At 42.1% G+C, this 23,392-nt stretch overlaps 1 protein-coding gene across 3 annotated transcripts in view; it reads right to left on the reverse strand.

Moving 5' to 3' along the window:
- The window catches only part of LOC149796443 (SWI/SNF-related matrix-associated actin-dependent regulator of chromatin subfamily A containing DEAD/H box 1-like), a 95,166-nt gene extending 93,415 nt beyond the window's left edge, over positions 1 to 1,751 (reverse strand). For 2 of the 3 annotated variants that reach the window (XM_089961124.1, XM_089961122.1), the window contains exon 1: positions 1,637 to 1,751. The gene's annotated coding sequence lies outside the window, so the exon portion shown is untranslated. The remainder of the gene's footprint in view (positions 1 to 1,636) is intronic. The other variant, XM_089961125.1, reaches the window with a different exon arrangement.
- Between the last annotated feature and the right edge of the window lie 21,641 nt (positions 1,752 to 23,392).

Here is a 23,392-nt window from a genome sequence, read left to right on the forward strand (position 1 = left end):
GTCCAGCCCCTTTTCAAGGCTACAAAAAGCCAATTTGTCTTTGATCCTCGTATAAGTCCAGGTGTGTTTTGCAATTAAGATCAGCCTGAATGGGTGACTTGTCATCAGTGAGAGTTGCACTTTGGAAAATAATAAGCCCAACTAGATAGATTTTAAGACAAAAATGCAATGATACTATTGAGTGGAACATGTCACAAATAAATTGAAAACTTACCATTTTTCATAATTAAATCCATTAATATCAATAATGCTTGACATTTATACCAATTTAAATGATAAATCATTGTCTAAGTTTCACCTTACCTTTCCCACCCTATTTCTGATATCTGGACATTTATGTTGGGATGTAGGGTCAGAGTCAATTGCCTATTGAGATGTTAGAATTTGCTGCCACCATGCGGTGGGCATAGGGCAGCCACTTTACCAGCAACTTAAATGATGTTAAATCGAGTCATACATGCATGAAGTCAAATGGACAGTGATTCGTATTTCTGAGAAATTGCAAGTTGCAGGGGCCATGTTACCTGGCAAAATGGGTGTCTAATGAATGTAAACCTTGCCTTCTGTTATGAAAGCAAATCAACTGACTCACAGTGAGTGACAGTAGTTTATGCCTTTTGAGATGCTCCATCACCCAAGCCAGGTATATAGTCCTGGCACATTGTTGCATGTATTGCATGTGGTGTTCATAGAATCATACCAAGCGCACAAACTCCTGAATAATCACATTAGTGTTTTAATAACAGACTGACCATTATGTCTACTGAGCAAGTTATTGCTGCCCAATTTCCACAAGTCATACCATTTGAAGATGAAAACATACCAACTTGTGTCTTGAAACTTAAAACATCAAAATGTAAAATAGCAATTTGTGTTTTAAGGATAAAATCAGTGAAAAGCACTTTCAAATTTAAACAAACCAACAAAAATCTTAGCTGCAGTGTTTGTATTTTCTTTTATAAAATCAGTTTGAAACTGTAAGCAAACATGTCATGGGGTAATAGTGGCAGGCATCACTGAGTCTAGGAAGGGCTTGAAATATCACTGATTTTTTACAGTTGTCATAGAGATGCTATTTAAATCTGGAACTTAGCTATAGAGAAAGTAATTTTAACTTTACAAAGAATGTGACACAAATGTGAACCTAACAGTAACTTTGGGTTTTCTGATTCAGATTATTATGCCAATGCTAAACTTGCTTCTAAGTATCATCTTCAGAATCTACAAAGGATTAATGAAGTGGGAGAACACAAAAAAAAACTAAATTAACATTACCACCACAACCACCCACCCCAGATCAAAATCCGTAATGGGATTTGTGCTCATTTCTATGGTAAAATATAAGGCCAAGTAAGAAAAAATTGGAATTCTACACTATTATTAAATCAGTGCTTTTTGGGACATGGACCGACAATAAATAATTCCTCTACAACTGAAAAATGGCGGGTAGCCGGACGACACAGGTGACAATGCATTGAACAATAAAAGTAACTGAGATTTAACCCAATTTGTCTCGAATCTTCAAATTCAAATGTAATTAAATATTAATGACATATTTTTCATTTTAATCTACCAAAACACAATGATATTAATTCTCAATTAAAGAGAAAATGCGTTAATTTTGGTATATACAAACCACAAACTCAGCTCCTTTTTTCAAAGCAATTCTATCTTCTTTGTGAAGAGTTATATTACTAATAAATTTTCTGTCATTTCAACGTCAGAGTTGGCATGGACCAAGCGTAGTGGAGTGGTGTGATCGGGAAACACGGGGTTGGCAAAAATGAACAGCAACGATCTGCACCTGCTAAACACAATTGCATATATATCGTACTAAAGTCGGATATTTCATAACTTACACTAAATGGACCTTTCTGATATTTGCCCTATAACCTTGCGAACGATCGCCAATGAAAGATTTTTCATAGTGCATCAAAATAATAATCGATGATATCAACACCACTGAGGAAAGACCGGACGACAACGAGTTCCCCTTATATACTAATATTCCAATTTAGATTCGACTAGGCAACTAGCGCGTTAGCATAGGATACCCAAAAAAAAAACAGCATGCGAAAAACCGGCATACCTGAGTTATTAGGACATTCAAATACACTCAAATATTCTCAAATACATTCAAATACATAATTTGTAATCTTAAAGTATATTTATATTGTATTATCGGTGTATGTAAACAAAAATGAAGCTATATTTTGTCAAATATTATTGATTAATATTAAATATAATCTGTAACTATCAGCGTTTTACTTACCTAGTGACGATGGATGTTATCAAATTAAATAGAGTTTAAACTTGCAGTTGAATCCGTGTGAACTGATTTCGTTATTTAATACCTTTTGTATGTTAATAATTAATATATTTATATATGTTCATCAAGGTTAATTTCATTAAACACTGCATTTGAGTTGCATTTGTATGTATATGCATGTTTATCAACTACTTTCTTAATCCGGTATTTTAAGATTCCGGAACAATTTGCCCATAGCGGAGTCGGACCATTAATATTCATGGCCCATAACGAACTCCGAAACCCCAAGGCGGTCCATTATTAATATAATAGTAATATGGGTGTAATGTTCTTGATTCAATGGTCACTTTCTTTTTTTTTTTTAAAAATATCTTTGTACATTTCTTTCAACGGTCATTTACTTTGCAATAGGGTGGATGATTACCAGATGTTTTGGAAGTTTAGATTCTTATTTTCTTATGCAAACCGTTTATAGGATGAGTTGCATTCTAGCTACGATGTCGTAGGCTCAACTTGATTAGTTGTGGTTGATGCTACGAACTGATAGCAGATCATGTAATGGAGCAAACAAAATCATCACTAAAGTCAGAAAAACAAACAGTGTAGAAATCTACTACATAAGTAAAATCATGTTGTGAAAGAAGTTTGGCTTATTTTGAATTTATCAAGCCCTTACACGATTAAAAAAAAAGGGCAATGGTTACACCAACCTCACCGTGTCCGCCATGACAGATAAAGCGAGACTCTCGCCGTGACCCCTTTTCCACGTAAGGCTTGCTAGACCATATTTGGATATTCTACGCTTTTTTATTATCAATCAAGTGGGGAATAATGGCTTCTTGGGGGAATTTCAAAGTTGCCGACAAACCGTATTTACCTTTAATGCGCAGAATTTCTGACTCAAACCGCGCCAAATTTTTACTATGATTTGTTTATGTTTCCAAATAAGGCCTCAATGTCCTTATATGGCACACAAACAAACGACCTGAGAACGGAAGTAATCATTATTTAAACTAATATGGCGGAGGATCTAAACGAAAATATCGGATAAGAAAGGTAAAAGAGATTTTACAACTACAATGATTTTCGATACTTCCGGTATTAAATAAGAGGACTATTCAATTTATTGGATTATGTACAAGGAATCTGTTCAAATTATTGATATCAGGCTAAAAGAGCGCCGGATGTGAATCACACCCAGCTAGCTCCATGCTCATGTTAGTACCCTGCCCACGAGGTAGGAGTTGTTCGCATCCGTTAGTCTTGAGAGACGATGGAAGTACACTCATGAGAGATGTCCTGGTTGGTGGTTAAGCAGCGTCTGCCGTGGCTCTGTAGTCAAACACGAGAGTGACAGTCCTTTCTGCACTTGCTGAGCTTGGAGGTTGCGTCTGGTGTTGGTTGGAGCTGTTTCTTCTTCCTCTGCGATCGTTTTTTATCAGCTAGCAAGCGTAGCTTGTCCTCGCCGGCTTTCAGACCAGTGCTCAGAGCATGTCGCCAGCTTGATCTGTCTAGAGCGAGCTCTTCCCAGGTGTTGACATCAATGTCAAGGGCTTTCATGTCGCGCTTGCAGATATCCTTGAAGCGGAGATGTGGCCGTCCAATCTACCTTTTGCCAGAGGGGAGTTTCGAATAAAAAATGTCTTTGGGGATCCGTCCGTCATCCATCCGACGTACATGGCCCAGCCATCTGATGCGACGTTGGCGGAGGAGTGTGACCATGCTGAGAATCTTGGCGCGTTCAAGCACCTCGTTGTTTGTTACTCGATCTCTCCAGGTGATCCCGAGTATGCCTCTAAGGCATCGCATGTGAAAGGCGCTTAGTCTTTTCTCTTGTGAAGCGTATAGAGTCCAGGTTTCGCTGGCGTACAGGAGAGTGCTTAGCACGCAGACACGGTACACTGTGATCTTAGTGTTCAGGGTCAACATTTCTGTTGTTCCACACTCTCTGCGACAACCTGGAGAGAGTTGTTGAAGCCTCTCCGAACCGCTTGTTGAGCTCAGCATCGAGCAAGAGGATGTTGGTGATGGTAGAGCCGAGGTACATGAACTGACTGACCACCTCAAGTTCGTAGTTGTTGATGATGATGCATGGGGAGTCCGCGTCCTGAACCTTTACGTTTGTTTTCTTTAGGCTTATGGTCAACCTAAACTCAATGCATGCTTTAGAAAAGCGGTCCATCAGGCGCTGTAGCTCAGCTTCCGTGTGGGTGGCTAGATCAGCATCGTCTGCGAAGAGCATGTCCCTGATGGTGACTTCACACACTTTGCTCTTTGCCGTCACTAGTAAAAGGTTGAACAATCTGCCGTCTGATTCCGTGTGCAGGTAGATCCTTCATGTGGACGTCCCAAAGTTGTGCTTGAGCAGGACTGCGAAGAAGATGCCGAAGAGAGTGGGGGCAAGGACGCAGCCATGTTTCACTCCACTGCGGATGTCAAAGGGGTCAGATGCCGAGCCATCGTACTGCACTGTGCCTTTCATGTCGTCGTGGAAGGACTGGATCATGCTTAGCAGCTTTGGAGGGCATCCAATTTTCGCCAGGATTGTGTAGATTTCGTCTCTGCTGACCAGATCGAACGCCTTGGTGAGGTCTATAAAGGCCAGGAAGAGGGGTCTGTGTTGTTCTCTGCATGTTTCCTGCAGTTGCCTGACGGAGAAAATCATGTCGATTGTGGACCTCTCTGCGCGGAACCCGCACTGCCACTCTCGATACACTCTGTCAGCAAGCATCTGCAGTCTGTTCAGGATGACGCGTGCGAAAACTTTACTCACGATGCTGAGAAGGGATATGCCCCTGTAGTTGTTGCAGTCGCTTCTGTCGCCCTTGTTCTTGTACATGGTTACGATGTTCGCGTCTCTCATGCCCTGAGGCACTACACCCTCATCCCAGGACTGGCAGAGGAGGTCGTGCAGGTGTGTGAGCAGTACGCTACATCCGCACTTGATGACTTCTGCTGGGATGCCATGCTTCCCTGGTGCTTTACATAAGGACAGTTTCTTTAAGGTCTTCTTTAGTTCGGCTACAGTAGGTTTCTCGTCTAGTTCGGCCATGAGAGGGAGGTTTTCAATGACCTTGAAGGCATCATTGGTCATGTGGTTCTCTCTGGAGTACAGTTTAGAGTAATATTCCACCCAACGCTCCATCTGCTTGCCCTTGTTGTGGATGGTATCGCATGTGGCAGACTTCAGTGGTGCTGTCAGTTTCTTCGTGGGACCTATTGCTTTCTTTATGCCATCGTACTTGCCTCTGATGTTTCCGAAATCTGCTGCTGACTGGATGCTCTGATAGAGCTGAAGCCAGTATTCCTTGGGACACTGCCGTGCTAATCTCTGCACTTTGCTTCTGGTAGACCTGTATGCCTGTAGTGTCTTCTGGCAGTGGGATCGCTTGTATTGCAGGTGAGCACTGCGAATCTCTTCTATGGCGGGCATGAGTGTGGCGGAGTTAGCCTCAAACCAGTCATTGTTCATTGATTGCTTCTCACCAAAGATCCGTTTGGCTGTGCTGTACACAGTCTCTCATCTTTCTTTGGCACTGCCGTTGGGAGGTTCTGAATCAAACGTCTTAGAAAAACATATGTGAATTCCTCAGCATTGTCTGGATATGACGTTTTGCTCACATCTATGCGTGGTTTACCCTCTTGCTTAGAGCGGTGGATCTTCTTCGGCTGAAGCTTCATTCTGAAGCACACCAGCGAGTGGTCGGTGTCTCAGTCAGCACTGTGGAAGGTACGGGTAAGAAGCACACCCTTCATGGCTGACCGTCTTGTAATGATCAAGTCCAGCTGGTGCCAGTGTTTAGACTGGGGATGCCTCCAAGACACTTTATGCTGTGGCTTTGTCTGAAAGAATGAATTGGCGATGATGAGGTCGTGGTATGAGCACATCTCTAGAAGGCGCTGCCCATTCTCATTCATCTTCCCAACGCCAAACTTGCCAAGACAGGAGGGCCAAGAGTCATGGTCGGCACTCACCCTAGAATTGAAGTCGCCCAGCAAAATCAAATTCTCTTACTTGGGAATTTTGTCCACGAGGTAGGATTAAGGGTACTAATATTAGTACTAGTTATATCCCAACACCAGCGAGTATTCCACCAGAGTCAGTAAGGTGGTAAAGGATGAGAATCGATGTTATGAATGGGTTATCTTGCTTGCGCTGCATCGCGAGCGATACTTAAGATCAATCAACAAAATACAAACACTACCTGGACGAACTTCGGTTTGTGAACATCGAATTTCACGAACGGTTTAATGCCGTATATTTGAGCGACTCAACCCTCATGTCGCGGTTTATGTTTGTTTCGAATAAAGGTCTGCATCCAAATCAACTATTCACGGTGAAAAGCGCGACGTACAAGACAGAATCATAGAGTGCAACTTTAAATTTTTCATTTGTTATATTTGTTTTTATTATTTACTATACACATGAATATTTTTAATGACAAAGACTGGTATGACAAATCTTAACTCTGTTATGCTAAGCTGATAATTCTACATTCTTTACAAAATCTGTGATGCAGCGCATTTTGTATTCGTTTATCTATATGTTCTGTCAGGCCCTTGGGGCAAATTAAAACAGCACAGAAATATATCCCGTGAACAGTAATTATATTAAAGAAATAAGTGTTTGCGGCCCTCCATTGGTCTTAGAAAATGCAATCTGGCCCTTGGCCGGAAAAGGTTGTGCACACCTGATCTAACGCTCTTATTCACAAATACACAAACAATCGTCACTGTGCGGGACTAGGTAATCAGCTTTATAAAAATATTTCTTGGGTTTTTAATTTTCAATTTTGGGGTATTTAGGGTTAAATTAAAGGACTGTGTGTGTATGTGTGTGTGTGTGTGTGTGTGAGAGAGAGAGAGAGAGAGAGAGAGAGAGAGAGAGAGATATTTGGATTTTATAACATTGCTTTAACAATTTTTCAGTCATATCGCTACGATGTCTGCAGTATGACAGTTTATAGTGATGTCTAGCACTGGGGCATCATGTCGCAGACATGTTGCATGATGTCCCACCCAGTCACATTATCCTGATACCGGGCCGACCAGTCCTAACACTAACCTCTTAATGCTGAACGCCAAGCGAGGCAGCTATTAGTACCATTTATGTAAGTCTTTGGTATGACTCGGCCGGGGATCGAACCCACGACCTCTTGCATCTGAGGCGGACGCTCTAACCACTAGGTCACCGGAGCGGTCAAATTAAACGATTTATGTCCAATTCAGAAAAAGAATTTCAGCTGTACCGCATAATTTGAGGTGTCTTGAGTCTTGATTGTCTTGGAATGATTAGTAGGAATGATTAGTAGCTTCCTTGATCACTATTGTTTAGCGAATGGGACGGTTCAGTGGTGTATAATTATGTGTGAATACAAGATTTACCACGAATGGTAATCCGTCTCAGCAAACACAATATTAAAAGGTTCCCTACAGACGATATATGCATGTGCTTAGCACGCAACAAGTGGAGTGGTCGTGGACCATGAATTGTACTGAGTTGGAATCAGCGAGAAACCACCGAGGAACGATAATGCTAGTACCTGATAAGAAATATGTTGAAATTTAAAGCAGTGTAACGAAAAATGAAGTCACCGTTTTTGAACGTTCCTGTGAACGACCAGAGTCTTCAGAGGAAGCTTCGCTTTCAATCAATCAAACAAATACAATACAAGCTTCTAAACCAGTCCAATATGGATTTTGCTACTCTGTAGTTAGATCCAATGGAGCGACTGAGCCACCAATGTTCTATCGTAGGCAGGACTCAGTTGAGGTCTTTCTTAAATTGCCCGAGGTTGCCATGAAATGAATTCGGGAGCAGCTCTCCTCCCACACAGACGTGATTAGGACATACGATGACATTCACAAACTTTCCGCGTCTGGTCATATCTGAATCTGTGATAGCGCTCTCAGCTGCACCGAAGAAAAAGTGCAAATACGCTGCCATATTCACGGTCCACGATTCGCCACGAACAGCACACGTAATCTATAGTTTCGAATTTATCCAAACAAAACATAAATTCCGGAAGTGCTTCATAACCTGCATGAGTATGATGGTCACGTAATGTAAGCAATCGTAAAAGCATCGAATGCACATAAACGCGTAATCCCCATGCAGTTTCTCAATTCCAGCCTTAAGAAACGATTGAGCAACTTTCACCGAGTGGCAATGACCGTTTGACAATTACTCGTCGATAGAGTGATGATGTTGATGATGGAACATCTACCTTGCTTACTCATACATGAATATATTACTATGAACAATAGCGATTGGAAGAAGTCTGCCGAAACCCAATTATCCTAGATAGGTCGTTCCGATTGTTGTTGTCTTGAGAAGGTATTTCCGTAAAAGACTATGCAAATACAAACAATGTCTAGTCCACATTTCGTTGTGAAAACATTGGCGATTATGACGAATTGTACTTCAGAAGAAAGGAGCTTCTGCTCGCGAATATCTTTCAAACGATTTGTGATACAGCCATGCTCGACACTGTGTACTACTTCTCGTTCCCGGAAATGGTGTGTCATGCACTGCTGTCAAAAACCAAGGTGGAGATGGAACTGTTCACCGTTATTGATCTGCAACTGTTTGTGGAACGGTTAGATGTCTATGGCAAAACTATCGATTCCGGATTAATTACAAAATGTACGAGCGCATTCCACAAGTAAGTTAGTGACACTGTTAAAATCGAGATTTTTGGCTGCACTTCGCCTGACCCACAAAACCTCTTGACGTGCCACCTTATGACACTCTTGGCTAGGTTGCCGACACCTTCCCTACAGCCAGCAATCGGCCAGTGGATCGATACGATCCCGCTGTCCCAAACAGTTGTATCATATATCTTGACATATAAACTTTGCATGAATAGCCAATGATACAGACCACAAACACTTTCGTAAGTAAGACAGCTACAGCGAATATGGATACTTCTTTAAAGATGATCTGGAGTATCCAAACGAGATTCACCAGACACCTCCCATAACAAATATCCGCTGGTGCCAGAAACATTGGTGGTTATCCACGTATCAGCGTCAGATAGTGAACTAATCCAACGCAGGTTTATCGAATGCGCCAAGCTTGTCTAGAATCTTCGGGCTAAGAGAACTATGTAGTCCATTTACGAAACATGTAGTTATATTTTCGGCTCGGAATGCATGTACTGCGAGTCCACCAGGAGCTTGGATTTTGCCAGCGTGACGTGGATGGCGCCGCATATATAAATAATTGCATGATAATAGTGGTTTTATGTCTGTTGAATAATCTAGGTCACAGACTTTAACCTTCTGTAACTTTGTCCTAATATCACGCGTGTCTGCCCACGCGTGAACGTTCCCCACAGGTACCATATAAGACGAAAATCGTATAGGATAGAATGACGTGGCTGAGATCAGTAATTAACAAAACCGGTATAAAGATATTACTCTATCATTCGATTGCAAAATCATACGACTGATGATTATGGAACCTACTAAGTGCAGTGGTTTGCACTTCTGGTAAATCTATAACCCCAGGGTTGGTATATATGATTGTAATTGTCAGTGGTTTTCTATTTCTGCCAACTCTTACGATGTTCCCGTAAGTCTTACGAAAATTACATATTGCCGCCAACGTGGTGTCCAACTCAGCCATGTAAATTGTTTTATCGTCAACGGCCATCAAATTGAGTTTACTAATTGTAATGAGACTGCTTCGTGCTGCCACAAGAAGTTCTAAATATACATGTTTGTACGAATGCAGTCGTGGCGAGATTATTATCCGTGACACGAGTCACACCTGTTACTACTAATATGACTCCAATAATAATTTTGATTGGTGTACCTGTAACAGATTCACGCCAGTTACTACTGATATCACTCCAACAACAATTTTGATTGGTGTACCTGTAATATATTCACGCCGATTACTACTGATAAGTCTCCAATAACAATTTTTATTAGTGTACCGATAATAGCTAATTTAGTGTGATTCCCGCCACACTAAGGTCAACAGTGGTTGCCTAGGCGATACTGCAGATAGCATCGACGACCACACACATGCGCGTGTATTTCACAAGTTGCACGGTTTTCTGGGTGATTTCATCTTGTTTTTGTTGTTCCGTTTCGATTATTTTCTCAAGTTGGTAACCTTGATGATCTATCAAAGTTATTCTATTAATAACATAAAGGCATAATATTATTGTGTGGCAGGCAGACCCTGTCTAGACTCGTATCATCCAGTCCTTAATATCTTAAAATGGACCCTATGCACGAACGCCAAATCCCGCTATATATAACGAATACAATTTACAGGAATGAATAAAAATTACAAACATTAGACAAATTCATGCACCAGGAGTTACAAAAACAGCTATACATAACACAAAGCCACATATGTCAGTGAAAATAAATAACCATTTCTTTTTTATATCCATTTTTTCCTCTCCTTCGCTGGTTAGCAATTTGTAGTATATTGTAAATTAAGTTCCCACATACGGAGTTGTGATAGCACCTGAGTGGCCTTTGCATTTACGTAGTCTTTCACGAAGCAAATGACACACCACAATCTCTGATTATGCCGAGTTCGTTGATTTCGGCCAGGCCCTTTGCAATAACGCCTCGCAGCTTTGTAACAACATCATGAATGTCTACGATGTTCGTAGTTTTCCAGGTCAATCTTTTAAAAATCACAAGCTCGACGTCAACAACAACCCGGCTGGTAAACTCAGTCAAATTTGCTTTGATGGGAAACCTGGTGAAATCAATATCAGGGCTGCGTCGTGACACGATTGGTCTTCTGTAAATGTTAATAGGAATTTTGTATACTATTAGGTGCACTCTCTAAGTGACAAGGTAAAACGAATAAGCGTTTGAACAGTTGGTGAACGCCCAATGCACACAACGCTATACTATTAAGATCTCTGCATCCGCGACCGTCCAGTCTAGTTTGCAACTTCAAAGTTGAATAAAAACAGCGTTCGTCCGGATTAAATAATCAACAGCTTCACCAAGTGACGCAAGTCGATACGAGTCAAAATATAAAATATGTTTGAGCGTCGTTACGTGTGCTATACAATGCGTTTAAGGTCTTGCTATTAAATTCAGGTTGAGGGTGTCATTTTCCCTTGCACGTGGAATTACTGATGCAAGTTCAACTCGATAAAGACACTTTGGAAACGTTTGACTGACTTTGTTATCGCTAGTAAAACAAAATTAATCAATGGACGTGTCAAGGGCGAGGCCACAACCGAAGACCACTTCCACTCGATGCCTTTGATTCCCACTTTGGATATTCGAAGACTTTTTCCATATTTACGCTGCCTCCATTCGCCTTTTTCAGAGCCATCCCGGATGCATTTCCGACAGATCATAACGTGGCCGCTTTTTCAACCGCTGGATCCACAGCTGCTAACAGCCCTGGAATGGACGCGAGGAATGGAAATATCCCACCGTTTTTTTTCATTTATGTCACCTCTGACTGCGATAATTTTGATATCATGGAGTTGGGTTTTATTTGTGTGTGTGTGTGTGTGTGTGTGTGTGTGTTTGTGTTTTCTGTGGCTACATTAATCTGATTAGGTTGTGTTTGGGTTAACAACACGGGAATAATTCCAGTTGACTTTGCTGGATAAAACCTCCGTGTGACCTCAGTAATCGCTTCGTTTTTTCTTGGGATTATGGTCAACCTATACTTCGTGATCCAATATTATTAATGAAAAAAAATGTGCATCTTTAAAAGTATGAATTCTATAAACATTTTACAGGGGCGTAAATAATTCTCTGCTCTGCAACAACATAGTATCGTCGGAAAGGATTACAAGAATGCATTTATAATCTGCTCTATGCGTGCTAGAAAGTACATGTCCTCTCTGGTCTGTTTAACCAGGACTAGCTAGTCAAAGGTAAAAGTATAAATCGGATACAACGTATAAAGGTCGTTCTGGGAAATCAGCATTTTGGTCTCGATCTAGGTCATTTAGCAGTCTTTGATATACAGGAGCCTGATGATGGTTGCCAAAGTCGAGTAAAATGGTTTTGTTGGGTTCATCGTTTAAATCTTCGCTAGACCTCGCTCACTCATATTTAATGAAAATATCATTGGACGTTCCATTTGGGTATTTTGATATTATTATCTGCCATTTCAAATGCTATAAACATGCGACACAGTGCGCTAATACTTTGTTGAACTCCTAATTCCCATGAGATTTCTCCTCGAGCATTGCTTTGGTGGGGATCTGTGGTCATCGCGAGAAATGAAACTGTTGATGTTTCGCCAGACGCCATAAATAATTTGAAAGTGTCTCTGACCACTGATGGGCTCACTTCACCGTCAGCTATACCAAAAATCATGCATAATAACATCATTCGCGTTGCCTTTCAATTTAACTTGACTATGTTCAATTGCGAAAATAACCTTATGAAACTTGATACAAAAGTTGAATATTTGTAAGAGTGGAATCGCGCAGAAAAACTCCACGCGTAAGTAGCTTGATTCGACTCTATGCAAATCCTCTGTTAATATTAATATTATCTCCAGTGTGTTTGATATATTGATGAATATCATAGACAGGCCAGCAGACCTTGCGAAATGGTCACTGTAACGGATGAGTCCAAGAATTTCTGTAGCAACGTCAACGTTGTGAAGAATCGCTTTGATCTTCTTTTCATCGATGAGATAACTTCCACTGACCGGACTGTTGAACAGCGACATGATGCCGTTGTCAACAAATCCGACTATATCGTTACAATGTATTCAGCATTCTTGTCTTGTACAAGCTTTCCTTGGACTTCAAAAAATGTATACCGTGTGTGTCATGAACATGAAATTATACTGGCCCTTACTCGTTGTAATGCCTTACTCCGTACGAGTAATTTTGTTAATTTTTATTGTTTCGATCTCGCAGCTCAGTCGCGTCCATGTCGAACGCAGGATCAGATAATACATCGTTAAACTGAGCCATGTTCATAAATATATAAATACGTTGTAATGGTTTCGTCTAATACCTTTTGCAAGACAACTGTAATCTGCATCCCACTGACAGATTTACAATCACTGAATCAGACTAACACTGTAGAGCAGCTTCATTGATGACTGGACTAACCGGGACAGACACTGTCGCTGTTGATGGAAGTGTAACCGGTAGTAGTGAAGTGGGATACCCTAGCGACAATGGGAATTAGCATTACAGACCCCCCCCCCCAGGACAATCTGGCGACAATGGAAAATTAACATGGAGAAAAATCGTGGGACAATCTGGCGACAAGGGAAATTAACATGGAGAAAAATCGTGGGACTGTTGAGCGACAAGGGAAATTAACATGGAGAAAAATCGTGGGACTGTTGAGCGACAAGGGAAATTAACATGGAGAAAAATCGTGGGACTGTTTAGCGACAAGGGAAATTGAACATGGGATTTTTTTTTTTTAAAAAAAAATAAAAAATAAAAAATAAAAAAAGGGTAGGCAATCGAAAGTCATTCTCTTTTCGAGAAATGTGGGTGGCCCTGAAAAGGGCCTTTGGTTTTCTTCTGCTTCTAATTTCTTCTTTTTCTCCACCAACTTCTTATTTTCTCTCCTACACTCTTTCTCTTCTTTTTTTCTCCTCCTCTTCTTTCTTCTTCTCCTCCTTTTCTTTCTTCCTCTTCTCATTTTCTTCTTCTTTTTCAATTTTTTCATTCCATTCTCTTATCCTTATCCTTTCCTCTTCATCCTCCTTCTCCTCCTTTATTTCTTTCATCACACCACTTATCATGTCCTTTACTTTTCTTAAGTTATTAATCTCCATCTTTACTCGATGGGTTCTATAAGAATAGTGGTCTTCATTTAGTCTCACTAGCATTTGTTCCATCATGCCCAAATTGTCCAGGACGTCTTGTAATGTTTGCATTTTATCCAGGTGGTTTGAAGCCATCTTCTCTGTAGAATGGTTTGAACGACGAATACTGTGGGTTCTTATACGAAAAGCGCGGACGTGATGAAAAACATCCCCCAAGACATAAAATTGATATTACCTAGTTCATGACCGAACAACGCGCGGACGTGAAGGAAAACATCCCCTCTACTTTCTCATGTCATATAATATACTATCCACATACGTGAACCAGCAATAAACAAACCCCAAATCTACTATTTACACACGCAAATCATTAAAACAAAATCCATAATCTACTATCCACACAATCTTACATGATTCGTTACATAACCCTAACTATACTCTCCACATACGCTAAGAAACAATAAACTAACCCATAATCTACTATTCACACAAACGTACGTGAGCGCTTACGAACACAAACACATACACTCGCACTATAAAAAAAGAGTCAGTGTTTATATTCACACTACTCTACCTACTCACATTGGCAAATCGATTGTTATTTCTTTTCTAGAGTATTGGGTAGCCCTGAAAAGGGCTGTTTTTTTTGGAACTTCATGGACACCTGGTTAATGATGGCACCTTCCAGGCCTGGCGCCACATACACATCTTGTTCCCCAGTTGCTTTTTACTTTTTTTGGGGAGAGAGCAGTGGCGGGATAAATAGCTTCAGAATCCCAATTTTCTGTCTCTGGGATTCTGAAATTTCTTCTCTCCTTTTCCTCCTTTTCTTTGTTTCTTCTCTCCTCTTCCTCTTCTTTGTATCTTCTCTCCGCCTCTTCTTTGTATCTTCTCTCCTCCTCTTCTTTGTTTCTTCTTTCCTCCTCCTCTCTCATCCTTCCCTCTTCGACAATGGCCTCCGCGGCCAGTTCGTTTAACAGGCGCCTGGCATATTTCAGATGCACATGAAGTTCCAACAGTTTCGCTAGTCTGGTGTTCATTCTGGTGTTGATCAATCAACAAGGGTAGCTGGACTGCCGAACGAGTTTCAATTTATACTAAAAGTGCGGACGTGAAGGAAAACACCCCCTAAAAACATAAAATAGATCATGACCAAAAAAAAACCCGCGGACCTAAAAGAAACACTCACTCACTTTTTTATACTACCCATTCCTATTCTGAAAATTTTTTCATTAATCACTTCAATATACTATTCACATACGCAAAGCAATCCAATCAAACACCAAAATCTACTCTCCCCACACCACAAACAGCCCAAAAAAACATCATCTTAATTTACTATACACACCAACGTACGTGAGCGGTTACAAACACAAACACACAAACACATACACTCGCACTATTAAAAAAAGAGTTAGTGTTTATATTCACACTACTCTACCTACTCACATTGGCAAAGCTATTGTTATTTCTTTTCTAGAGTATTGGGTAGCCCTGAAAAGGGCTGTTTTTTTTTGTTTGCTATGGCAATCTGTTAGTTTCTAAGAATGCGACGTCCTCTGAGGATAGACTTTCTGACGATAGGTCTGCTTCTTCGGAAAGAGAAGAAGAACTCTTTGGTGTCGATACGACAATCGACAAAGCCTCTGTCATGTTCAGGTTCCTGCTGCTGCTGTTGTTGTTGTTGCTGCTGTTGCTGCTGTCTCTGAAGTCTGTACTTCTCTGTCCATTCTTCTTTCTCCCTGTTCACTTCTTCTCTGAAGAGCTCTTCTATCAGGTCTTCAGTGACTTTTAACATTCTCACATTCTCTATCTCTTCAGCTTTCGGTATTAGACTGTGTCTGACCCTATGCAAATTCACGTAGGCTTCGTTTAGCTTAGCTAGTTTGGAGCACATCTTCGTAGGAGGATGAGTCGACAATGGATGGTTAGACTGGAAACTACCCCGGTTCTTAAAGTCAAAGCGCGGACGTGAAGGAAAACATCACGTCGAGCCGCAACGTTCAATGGGTGTCATGAGAGGGATAGTAAGAAGTTAAAGAGCATGAATCAACATTCTTATAGCCAAACAAAAGACAAAGGCATTTTTTTTCAAAACACAACATTTTTTATTCAAAAATCACTTAACACTAACCATCAACTCTAACATTTTTTTAACAATAATCCAACCCTATAACATCAAACATTTTTTTTCAAATCACAAACATTTTTTTCAATTTACAATCTACTTTAAACAGGGCTGACAACGTTGTGAATGAAATTGTGATTTCCACTGTTGGAAGTCATTAGGCCATTAATGGACACTACGTTTCCTAGCTTGAGACAAAAGATAAGCATAATGGTCACAAAACCATCGATCTACTTTCACATCATTTCTAGAAGAAGAACGAGGATCAAAATGAGTCACTAAATGTTCTAAGGAATAGCCCAGGCTGCGATGATGCAGAAAATACACACAATATTGTCCACACACCAAGGAATCTGTGCCTTGTAATTTCACATTATTGAATCGGGTGGTCTGAGCATTTCTTCTCATAAAGGCAATGATATCGTCTTCCAAAGGGGGCAATCCATAAGAATCGAAATATTCCACACATCCTTCTTGAGGAAAGTAGACGGCTACCCAGTGAGTTCCTGGGAGATGACTGTCGTCCGTGTTGATCACGTAAGCTTGATGGTCTTGAGGTTTGCGATGAGGGAGTTCATCTTTAGCACAGACGACAGGATTCCAAGAAGCAGTGTACGAACTGTGGTTCAAAAGGTAATAAAGTTCCCAGGTATCCATATTTTGTATGTTTTTTTTTTCTTTTTTTTCTTCACAGGTAATAATAAGTCATCAATTCGATCCTGACTTTTTGCTTGAAAATGTCTGACAAATAACCGTTTCTTCGTTTCGTCTCCTCACTCTGATTCAGGAGAGCTTCGATACGATGGATCTCTTGAGTGGTTAATGTTGGACAAGAATGTTCACGCAAGTCTTTATACCACTGGTGCAACACGACTTCGTCCGAAATGAGACTCCAAGCTTCGTCCAGATGCTCATCCAATTTTTCTTCTTGACTCAGCATCAGACATTTGTCGTGTTGAATTTGACTGGGATGATCGTTTTGACATCCATAGCAATTTTTCTTGATCAGTTCCGTCATTTTTTCGACCAAGTGTTTGGCAAAACAGGAGACTAAATGGGCTTCTTGTTCTGGCCATCGGGACTTCATCATGATAACTTCTTCTTCCACAGTCTCCTCACATTTCATGTCCAAAGTTTCTCCACTAGGTAAAGAGGGATAACAGTCTTCCATGGCTTCTAATAATCTAGAATGACTTCTCTCAAACTGTTGATTTCTACTGTATTATCGAATTCTGCATACAGGATGACGTTCACTGTATCGTCCAGTGGCTTTGTAAACTGAAGTTCCACACGAATCTGGCCGGATTTTATAGGGTGGAAATGTCCCTCGTCGCTGCCTTGGTCTGGAGTGAAATCGAAAGCCCACAAAGCATAACCTCCTGCGTAATCTTCGTACGTAATGCCGTGACTGGTGTTGGTCCCTAATTGTCCAGTGGCTTCGTACAGGGACAAGTACGATCTCAAGTAATTCATTTTGGTAAAGTCAGGTTCGAAAGGTCGGGTACACAAGGTCTTGCCATCGCGACTGACTTCGATCTTGGACACGCTAAAGGGTTGAAAATTGAAAGGATTTTCACCGAAGGCTCCGTTGAAGGCTGTATTCAAGACCATACCAAGGATTAAACGTTTGGGTAACTGTCCTTGAAACAGATGATCTTCGATCATGGATCGCTGTCCCTTGGGAATGGTGAAGGTTTTCACTTCCACGCGACGTATCGGATACTTGGCGGTCGTTCTGCTCAACGTCTGACTGATGTCGTTTCCCACTTTGGGTAACACTTCCACGCGTCGTACGTAGAGTTTGGCCTCCTCGATTTTGCTTTTAGGATTGCCAGTCTTAGTAGCATCAGGATCAGCCAACAAATGGAAAGCGGTACTGCTGCGATTCAGTCTCAAGCGGACATTTACCCCGTTCAGCAAATATTTCTCTTGCAACCACATGTCCAAATGCAAACGATCCATCAGTTCTAAACTCTTTCCACCTGTGATTTTGTTTCGTCTTTCATCAAAGCCGTCATGGGCTTTATCTAGTAGGTCAAACTTGGTCGCTTCGTCAGGTTCCCATAGCACACAAGCATTGAGATGAGTGTTCTTGGCATCTATTCCGTACGTCAAGAGATTTTCCAGGTAGGCACGGTAAGGGTAAGTATCCATGCTGCTGCTGACCAGTTTGTTATTCAAGTACAAGTCCACTGAGCTGAACAAGGAATGCATGAAATTGTTGACGGGAGCTATATTCTCAGTGTCTTCTGCTCCATTACCATCCTTATCTAGAACTTTGACTTTCAAGTACAAGTAACTGCTATTCAGATCGATGTAATCTTCGGGCTGTCCTTTGATTTCAAACTCGATGGGAGCGGAATCCGTCAAAGAGGAGACGGGGTGAAATTCCACCCATTGGAATTCTTGCATCGTCATCATCGTAGGGGGCATGACAAACAGGTCCAGTTTCGTCTTGGAACAAGCGCAAGATTCTCGGTGCATCATTTTTTCTCTGTGTCTCAATAATCGAAAACGTCTAAGTCTCGAACGGTTCTTCTTTTCTTTGTCTTTCTCGCTTTAGACGTGTGAAGTCTGGTGAAAGGGTGTTTTCTTCGTCGTCTCTTTCTGCCTTGTCCTTGCTGAATGCCTGACTCGGTAGCGTGCAGGGCATTTATAGGTGTTTCTCGGTGACCCAAAATGTCTTTGCCCGTTTGCAGCAAGACATTTTTGCCAGCCCTCATGAAGGCTTCTTTAGGGTTTTGTTTGTCGATAATGACATTTTGGAGAAATTCTTTGCCTTGCGTCAGTGCCGCATCTTTCAAGGCGTGCAATCCACGTGTCACCATCGGTTTTAACACCGGGGCCACCGAACGAAAGGCCGATTTTAACATATCTCCTAAACCGTGTCCTCGCTGTCGAGCAACCCCTCGGTACACTGGATACATGACTTAAGAATCGTGAGAGAACCGTTTTCTAAAATGGAGTTTCACCGTGACTTTTCCTTTGGTGAATGGAATATTTTGTCCCAAATCTCCTTTTATAGCAATGTTGACCGTGTCCAAATACGACTTGCTGACAGGCAAATAGTGAGGATGTACAAATTCGCGGTGGACGTGGTAAGTGTTTCCACCTTCCTCGTCAGCGTTCGTGGCAGAATCCACTTTGAAAGGAATGACACGCAGTAACGGTACAGAGGTGTGTCCCACCACGTTATACTCCACCACATCGGAGTACACGAACATCATATTCAGTCCTTGGTTCAGTTCTACCGGGGTACGAAAATACTTGGCAAAAGTATCGTTGTCAGAAATGACTAGTAATTCGCCTTTTTCTTTTTCTACTTTCTTCTTCATCTCCATGTCACCACCCAACATGTCAAACAATTCAGAACAAAATAAAATGGACAGGATTTTACCCCCCTCAGGAAATTTCATCAGGAAGCGACGAGCTGTTTTGTGGTATTCCAGGGTGACACTTTTTCTGGCATTCTCCAAAGCTTTAAGAAACACGACATTAAACCTGGAGGCTATGGTGTTGACCAAATGTTGACCACTAAAATAATAGCCTGGGGGAATGAACAAGTGATAGTCGGTCCAGTTTGGATTTTCTTTGTTACGGGTTTTATTGTCATATTTGACATTCTTATCCAAGTACTCTTGCACTTGCTCGTCATGAACTTGCACCGTAAAAAAATTTTGATTGGGAAGGACATTGAGGACTTGAGTCGGGTGAATGATTTCCACTAAAGCCACTTCCCAATGGGCTTCGTGATCTAAGGGGATGGCCTGAGGTAATTTGGCCGTGTAACAGCACAACGTGTTGTGGGGAAACACCTCCATGGAACTGTCACTGGGTAAGGTTAAGTAAAATTGGTTTTGGTGACTCATAATTCCAGAGTTCTGTGGCTGTCCGAGGGGTTACTGGACGTCAGAGGCGTGTCTCCGCCCAAAATAGGGTTGTTGTTGTTGTTGGAGTGGTGACTGGCACTGGCACTGGACACAAGGTTCCCGTGGTTTCCGTTCGAAGAGAATTTCAGGGAGCGATTGGGAAGAAGGTAACCGATGCAACTGCTCAATAAAATGGTCCACAATTGTTTGTCTCCTTGTTGCAAACTCAAATTGGCGATGGCTGCCCCGATGACACAATACACCACGAAGATTTGGCAGAAAAAGACGATTTGCGTTTTAGGCACACGTTCTCCGCACCACACCCACAAGGGTTGTTTTTGTAAATCTTGCACAGAAGAACTGGGTGAAGGAGTGGTCGACGTAGCTGCGTCTGTGTGAAAAGGCATGATGGTCACTTCTTTTTATAGTCGATGACTTGCGAAGCGTCGATCCAAGAATCAAAACTGGGTGGATATCCTTTCCAACGTACTTTGATTTCTTTGACACGTCGTTTACCCACTTTACGGGTTCTGCGCTCGAGAATGCTTTCGATGTCGTACACGTCGTCTTCTTTTTTGGTGACACGTTGTAACTCGGGCAAATAAAACGTTCCTTTGAGCACTTCTCCGTTCATGTCTTCCAATTTATAGACGGCAGGATGACGATCATGCACTCGTCCAGTGATGCGAAACAATTCGGTCGTCCAGTTAGGTAAGTAACCTTTGTCGAAAGTGCGTTTGGTTTTACCAATGTGCACCCAATCTCCTACGGCCAACTCTCCACTTTTCTTGGGGACAGCCCTCGTCGGGGACGTACCAAACACGCGCTCAAACACCAGCACTTCGTTGTCGGGAGTCACTTCTTGCGGGGCACGTCCGATGCTTCGATGGTAAGATTGGTTGTACGCTTGCACCAGGTGCGGTAAGATGTCGATGTACTTCAGAGTGTGGTGATGCGTAAAATATTTCCACATGCGTTCTTTCAAAGTGCGTTGAAAACGTTCCACGATGCTGACTTTGGTTTCGGGATTCTCGGTGGTAAAAAAATGAATGTCACGTTTCTTTAATTCTTTTTGGAAAGCTTGGTTCAGAAATTCGGTGCCTTTGTCCGTTTGCCATCGAAGAGGGTGACGACCGCTTTGTTTCAACACCCGTTGCAGGGCTCGCACTAACTCGCTTCTCGATTTGGAAGTCAAGGGCACGACCCAGGCAAATTTGGAAAAGACGTCGATGACACAAAACAAATATTTGTAGCCACGATTGTAGCTGGCCAAATGAGAGACATCGGCTAAATCGGCTTGCCATTGATGATCGATGCCTTCCACTCGGGTGCGACTTCTGGCAAACTTGCGTCGAATGGGTTTGTGTAAAGTGTAGGTAGCTTGTTCTTGTAACCATCGTTGCACTTGAGGTAAACGGAGACTTTTCAGTCGAGTTTTGGCAGCACGATACAATTTTTGAACTCCTGCGTAACCTGCAGGATACGAGGGATCGTAGTAAATGCTGGCTAAGACTTTTTCCATTTTTTTGTGTTTGTTTGTGTGTTAATAAGGCACCCACTCTTGGAAGATGCTACTCTTTTTCTCTTGGGGTATTTTCTTGGATTGCAATGCTTTGCGTGTGCGACCGGCAATAGGTGTTGAAGAGGAGGATGTCTGAGCGGGGGATATCGGTTCTTGTTTCACTTCTGTCTTCACTTTTGTCTTCACTTTCTTTTTCTCTTGTGATGAAGAAGGGGTGGCCATCATCTTTTTAATCCATCCAATTCTGGAGGTAGGTGGTGTTGTTAACTTGCGTACTTTTTCTGGTGGAGTTTGAAACCCTTCTTCTTCTTCTTCTTTTCCTTTTTCTGTCTTGGTCACTGGTAGTGGTGGTACTGGTACTGGTACTGGTGATGGTGCTGGACTTTTCATCAAGGTCTTAAAATCTTTCAGAGTGGGTAGAGCTGTTTCGTCTAAAGCTTTCTGGTGAAAGAGTTGCAGTCGTTGCAAGAGTTGACCGTACTTTTGCGATTTTTCTGTTTCGGACAAATCTTGGCGATCCATCAAGGACTGCAATTCGTGTTGTAACTGGGACATCTCGCTCAAATTGGGATTGGGAGGTAAATGCGGGGTGCGTTGTTCTAGCCACCGATGGTATTCCATCCATCGTTTGTAAGGCACTAAAGCTAGTTTTCGTCCTTCCATGGGGTTGTCAGGGGTCGATTCTGAGATCTTGGGACTTCCGAGGGCCTTTTTATCTTGCTCCCACCAGTCCTCCCAACATGGTTCCCAAGACTCCTTTCAGTAAGCGGCCTAACAAGAGAGGTAAAATGCCTCCACGTTGGACCAACATCTTCTTCTTTTGACGAATGGGAATTTTCTTTTGAACCATTTGGCGAAGAACGTGACGATATTTGCCTAAGCATTGTTTCTGGTGTTTGGACAAAGGGATCGTGCCTTTCAAGACGTTCAAACAACATTCGCACACGGTATCGATGACCACTTTGGAGGCCGATTGAATGAGTTTTTTTCGTAGAGGTGGAGAAGCTTTGGACAGGACAGATAACATGTCCCCATGTTTGACCAAACGAGGAGGCAGTCCTTTCCTTTTCTTTCCTTGGGGATGTTTAGAAGAGGGATGTTTTCTGGAGGGTGACATCTTTGAGTCTTCAGGAGCACCAAAAAAACACTGATACCCTACTTGGTCACACACCTTTTTTATACTGGAACGCGTCGCCACTGATTGTCTTTACGTCGTATCAATTTGAGGACAGGCATGACACGTCGTGCAGGGGTACGCAACGGACTAAATCGAGCCAGTTCTTGCTTGGACAAATCCAGTAAACTTTGTAACATGCCCGATCTTTCTTGGACTTTGATTTTGGGAGAAGGTACTTTGTGAGCAGCAGCCACTGCCGCTAAATTGGAGGGTCCTGCCACTGGGGAAGTTCTTTTTGGGGTCATCAACGGAGAAGTTCTTGGTGTGATCAACGTCTCCAAGTACTCTTCAGTTCTTGGTGTCATCAACGGAGAAGTGGATGAACGTGAGGCTGTCGGAGACGCAGTCACCGCCGTGGCAGGTCGTGGTTTGCGAGTGTAAGGTTGCGTCCTGGCCGAAGAAGAAGTGCCTCTCTTGCGACTAGTTTTCTTCTGTGGGCTTTTCTTTTTCTGGGGACTTTTTCTCTGTTTCTTTTTCTGGGGGCTTCTTTTCTTTTTCCGGGGTGGCGTCTGGTAAGAGGAGGGTCCCGCCACTGGAGAAGTTCTCCTTGGGGACCTGGTCTTTTTCTTCTTCTTGGGGCTTCGTTTGACTTTTTTCTTGGGGAGAAGTTTGGGGGCATTAGGATCCCATCTTAAGAGAGAGCGAATGATGACCCCTCCTAGAGTACCGCTCCCT

The sequence above is a fragment of the Sinohyriopsis cumingii genome, chromosome 6, assembly GCF_028554795.1.
Source record: "Sinohyriopsis cumingii isolate HCF-2022 chromosome 6, ASM2855479v2, whole genome shotgun sequence".
Taxonomy (NCBI): Eukaryota; Metazoa; Mollusca; class Bivalvia; order Unionida; family Unionidae; genus Sinohyriopsis; species Sinohyriopsis cumingii.